This window comes from Protopterus annectens, chromosome 13.part0, assembly GCF_019279795.1.
Source record: "Protopterus annectens isolate FY-2018-M chromosome 13.part0, PAN1.0, whole genome shotgun sequence".
NCBI classification, from domain to species: domain Eukaryota; kingdom Metazoa; phylum Chordata; order Ceratodontiformes; family Protopteridae; genus Protopterus; species Protopterus annectens.
This window is the reverse complement of record NC_056747.1, coordinates 437,512,228-437,518,483: the sequence shown is the minus strand read 5'-3', so window position 1 is coordinate 437,518,483 and position 6,256 is coordinate 437,512,228.

The window sequence follows — 6,256 nt, the reverse complement described above, 5'->3', positions numbered from 1 at the left end:
TGCACACACATCTTCCAACAGTGATGTTATTACCAGTTGGTGTGGTTTGCAAGGAAGGTGAGAGGTCAATAAGGACAAAGCTTTACAACACGGACAGGTCAGTATTACTTCTGCTGCTGCACTGTATTCATTCCAGCTGGTATAGCCAAAAGAAAAAACAAGAAAAGTGACTTAAATAATGACTAATAATCCAAACAGAAAGTCCCAATGGATCCAGCAGCAGAATACATTCATAAGCAAGTCACAAAGTTTATACTTCTTATTAAACTTAAAGAATTTTATTAAAAATCAAGTGCTTTTATCCCTAAAAATATGTGGGACATCTTCAGAACATGAAAACAAATGAAAAAGAAACATTTATATCATAAAAGAATAATTAAAAAACAAATGGTACCAATTAAATACTTGTTAATCTTAAAGAAACCACTTCAATTTATACAGATGGCGAAGAAGAAAATTAATATAAACATATTCTTATGTTAAAAAAACACATTACCTGTAATTATTCAAATCAATGTCTGAACTTTCAAAAAAAAAATTGATTTGGTTTGGATAGCTGGTATATGCATACATTCTGTAATGTCACTCCAGAGCAGTGCAGTAACATAATTATGAAACAAGCTCCCATATGACCTTCTGTCAGACTGAAAGCAGGTAACCAAAGTGCTTCACAAAACTGTGCTTTCATCCCTGTAGCAGCTTTAATTACATCAGCTGTCAGCATGAAAATAAATGCTTCGCTGCTTCTGAATGAATGAGTAGCATCCTTCCAGCCAGGGTGAGGCCCAGTACAAGGTGACCTAGTGCTGTGGTCTGGGGGGTTGACATGTGGGATGGACGGTATGGCTGTACCAAATTTTCCAAAGATCAGAAGACTGCATACACAAATGGTCACAGCCCAGAGGGACCATGAAATTATGTCATCACACAGGCATGGGTACCAGGAAGCACAATGAAGCGGGAGATTTGATTTTAGAGTGAGGTGGAGAATTTGTCCATACATGTCAGCATGTTAACAGTGTTGAAAAACTTGTAGAACTCAACACGCTGAACAACTTGTAAAATCAGTAGGAGAGCTGAGCATGGTGAAGAACTTGGGGACAGAACTGATGCATTTTACAGGAGATTTAAGCAAGAGACAGGACTTTGGCAAGGGAGATTTATGTTTTGCACAAGTGTGTGTATATATGAAAGTTTCTACCATCAAGATGATTCAGAAAATTCACCTAAGAAATAGTGCTACCCTCAAGGATGATTACAAACATTCTGCCCAATACATGATTGAGAAAAATCACCCAAGGATGAGCACAGCCCTCCAGGATGATTACACACATATTCTACCTCCAGGATGATGGCAGAAATTTCAGGTACGTCAGTAGGGATTAGTTAGTCAGGGGTATTATATTATTCAGAAAATGTGTGTTTTCATTCACCGAGTCCCAGGGGCACTGTCCGGTTAAAGGACTTGCTTAATAACACACAGTAGGGAAATGGAGTTAGAAAGAATCAAATGCTATCCCCCTTGACTACAAGAAGCAACTCATTAAGAGCTTATAGCCCTAATATACTGCACTAATTGCCAGACTTTCCTTAATTCCTCCATTTTCTAATAAATCTTAGAGGGTAACAGTCATTCAATAATGCTAGTCATCAGAATTTTATAGCTGCTGTTCAGAAAATGCATTTCAAGTTAATTGGAGTTGTGTGGTACTTAAGGCTCTGAGTGGTTAAAACTGCTTCTTGCAGTAAAAAAAAAAAAAACAAGGTTTTGTGAGCATAGATGCAAGACAAATGAAAGTGTGTGTAATTATATTGCTAAGTTAAGCACTTATTTTCATAGGTGGGTGAGTGGGTGTCAGGAAACCACTTTTAAAGGGCTGGCAGACCTTTTGGTGAGGGAACAAGCCCTTAGCACTTTTCCTGAGGACATGAGACTCTTGTTGGAAGACTGAGAGTGCAACTCTGCAGATGAGCTGAGGAAAAAGAGGGATCTCTACTTAGCAAGCAGGGTGTCACTGCACAGGAAATTGATACCCAGTGCTGCACATGGATATAATGAACCCATGGTGGGCAACGCAAACTGCCCCAACAGAGTCTACCAGTAATAGGGGGAAGCCACTAGTTCAGGTAAATGGACAGGATTTAGGGTTAAATGTTTTAAATGTACCTATAGATGTCCACAGCGGCAAGGTGGGGAACAAAAGGTGGGGGAGCCAGCAAGTGGAAATAACAGTATGACACTGGTAAGTTGTCAGGAGCTTATATCCTATCTTAGTGGATGGAAAACAGGCCACTGCTAAGAGAGATGCAGCCTCTGACATACCCATTGTGAAGCCTGCAATGGTTAAAAAGGAACAGTACACTTGTGTGAGCAGTCCACTCCAGTCAGAGCTTTAGTAGGGACCCCATTCCACATGCCTTTGGCCAGGGTTCACCTTCACTGGGAGGGTGAAAAAGGAAGCAAGCAAATACTTGTGTTTGAGGATATCCCTGAAGATGTCTTGATAGGAAATTATTTTGATAATGCAGTACCTTGTGTGCATGCAGTTACATGCAGTCAGGCATGGAGAGAGGCATGTGGGTCTGGTAGCCTGGGGGAGACCCAGACAGACACTACACATGAAGTCAGGGCTAGTGGTATGGCTATTTTAGAGAGGGAGCTATCCTGTAGCAGTGAGCCTGAAGGTGAGCCACAGCTGCTGGTAGGTACTGATGTTCCCTTGGACTAAGTGACTGCATGGGCAGAGGTGAGTGGTAGTACAGAGAGCGATAGTGAGGCACCACTGTCCGAGGATACCAGGCTTCCTGTGGAAGGGGAGCTGGGAAGAGTCACAAAAGTAGAGCTGAGACAGGCTCAGCTCTTAGACCCTACACTAAGAGGCTAAGGGAGGTAGCTAGGGAGGCAACTGATTCTCAAGGAAAAGGGGAGTCTGTATTCTGGAACAAACTGTATAGAGAGTGGACTCCTGAGGGAGAGCTAGAGGGTGAGGTAATACAGTCGGTAGTGCCCAGAGCCTACTGTTTGTCACTTCTAGACACAGACCATGATTGGCACTTCTAGACATAGACCATGATATTCTTTTGCAGGTCATATGGGCAGATAATGTACCAAGAGACATATTATGCAGAACTTTTACTGGCCTGGGATTGCAAGGGATTTAACAAGGTACTGCAGGACCTGTGAACAGTGCCAAAAAGAAGGCAAGGCAGGAGTTTGATGCCTTTGCCCGTTACTGAGGAGCCATTTCAGAGTGTAGCTATGGATATTGCGGGACCTCTGAGTACCCCAAGCTCCTCAGGGAAGAAGTTTATCCTGGTGGTAGTAGATTATACTTCTAGGTACCCTGAAGTAGTGGCTATTTCCTCCATTGAGGCAGAAATGGAGGAAGATGCTTTGTTAGAGATGTTCAGCAGGGTAGATTTCCCAAGAGAAATACTGACAGAGGTGCCAATTTCATGTCAGATCTGCTGGCTTGTTTGTAGAAGCACTGTGGGATGAAACACCTAAAGAACACCCCCACCATCCCCAGACTAATGGTCTCATGGAGAGGTTAAACTCTACACTAAAGACCATGCTATGGGCATTTGCAGACCAGTTTAAGAGTGAGTGGGACAAATATTTTCCACATCTGCTGTTTGCTTACAGAGAGGTACCCCAGGAATCCACAGGATTTTCACCCTTTGAGCTGCTGTATGGACATAGGGTAAGGGGACCTTTAGATTTGATTCTTGATGAGTGGGAGTGAGAGTGTGAATCCCACAAGGAGTCTGTAGTGGCATATGTCCTAAACTTCTGAAGAAGGCTTAGGGAGATCATGGGCTTGGCCCAGAAGAACCTGGCAGAAGCCCAACAGCAGAAAAATGTCTAGTATAGCCAGTGAGTATGCAGTGGGACAGCAGGTTATGGTTTTCATTCCTGTCGGACACAATAAGTTGCAGGCAGCTTGGAAAGGACCCTACAAAATGGGAAGGAAGGTCAGTGATGTTAACTAGATGGTGGAACCGCTAGGCAGGAGGATTGGGCACAAATTGTAACATGTTAACATGATGAAACCTTACCATGATAGGGAGGCCCTGGTGCTATGTATTTGCAGTAGGAGGCAGGAGGGGTCTGATGGGGCTCTATGGCTACAGCAAGCCAGCAAGCAAAATCCCAAGTAACTGTGGTGGAGCTTAGGGCTTCAGGCATATGATATGACAGTGCAGCACTGTAGTGGGGTCAACAATGCCAAGGCAGCTGGAATCTTAAGACAGGGTATGGGGTAATGTATTCCCAAACAGGCTAATTCCTCTCAAGCAATGTTTCTCAAATGTCATTTAAAAAACTAGCTTGATTCTTTAAAGGGGGAGAGGTGTGACAATAGGAGGTACGGCAGCCATGCCAAGAGAAATAGGACAGTGGATTTGTAACATATGCCAGCACAACTAACTAGAATTTTATAAATAATTATCTCTCATTTGTATATCACACTGATTTGTACAGATGCTTGTGCTGAAAATGTATTTGTGAGGTTATCTTGTGTTGAAATGTATCAACAGTGTACCCTGCTAGAAGGGAAAGAAATGTACATGCATTATTGAACTGTTTAAATGTATACATTGTAACAGCATATACTAGAAGTGAAGAGGTTAATCTTCATAGTTCATAGATTAGTACTAGACTAACTGCTCTTGCGAGCCATTTTAAGCCTAGCCAATTATCCCTTGTGAGACTCAAACTCTGCACCTTGTGTTTGTAAGGCAAACACCTTAACCATTAGGCCACCCTCCCTCCTCACCTGACTTTGAAATGAAAAATATTCTTGAAATTAAATTACCTTATGGGTTAAGCCATAACAATGTTATCCCACAGTTCTGAGTGGAGCCAGAGACACAATGTCTGTGCTAGAGAATAGGCTGCAGGTCCTGTAGGAAGAGTGAAATAGTTTTATGACTTCCAAGAGATCTGAGCAAAGCTCTAGCTGTGTGTGTGTATGGTAACACATAGGTGTTAAAATCCTATCAACTTCTAGTGTTGATGATAGCATGGAAAATAGAGTCAGATGACCAGATGTGTGTGATGTCATTCTGTAAGGCAAAAACAATTTTTAGATATTAGTAGGAGTTTGCTCTCATAATTCTGTCTTGGATCTAACAACAAGGACCACTCATCCACATTATCGTCCTTTGCTCTATTCATAGGTTGGTACTAGGCTATCGGCCCTAGGGCCTATACAAGCCTAGCCATAACAATTCCCTGGCTATTTCATCCCACAATATTTACTTCCCTGGACCCCTGTCTAGCAGAACAACTGATGTGATCCCTGGGGTAAATTTCCAAACTCCCATCCAATCGTCAAGGTTCCTTTTGAAGAGGGTCAGAGTGGTGCTCTGCTTGACATGTATGGGCAGTCTATTCCAGAGTCTGGGGAGTCTCTGGGTCAGGAACTTATCCCTCCAGCATGTTTTGTTAATTGTGATGACAAGGATTAGATCGCTGGAGTGTGTGGCTATGAGGGATTAGGATTTCTTTAAGTGTAGCATGTCCAACAGCTCTGGGTTTGACATGGCCTTGTATGTTAAACAGAAATCACCTCTGAGTAGATGATACGAGACAGAGTATAGCTGGAGTTTTTTTTAGGTGGTCAGCATAGGGCATCTGCTTTAGGCCTGTGATTCTTTTAGTGAGGTATTTCTGCGGTCTTTCCAGTTGTTGCAGATGTCTTGAGAGGTACATACCAAACGAGGCGCTGTATTCTATAATGGGTCTAATGAGTACAGTGGGACAATAACCTCCTTTTTTCTGGAGTGACTAACTTAACTAGAGAACAGTAATTCTTTTAATCAGGAATAGATAGTGAGATTAGCTAAATACTGTTTTCCTAGAAATGTGTGAAACTTTCCATTGGTGTTATTTTTAATACTGCCTGTGACTGAAACTATAGTGTTTACTGTAAACAGATATTATGTTCTTGTTCTTTTATTTTTTATTAAATACATTTAAACTTTTCATTGTGGCTGGTCCTTTTAGAAAATATTTAAGCTATGTGAGTATAGGCACATATTTATTTGGTGATAACTCTGGGCACTCCTGAAAGCCTTGCTGTTTGGTCAACATTACCATTTGTATTAATATTAACTTCACTCAGCATAATTGAATGTCCTTTTAAGGGCCTTATAGTAACTGACTGGGGGCAGTAAATCTACCTTATAGTCTGGGCAGAGCCAACAGAGTGGGTAATCTGTGCCAGCCTTTCACAAGAGAGAGAGAGAGAGA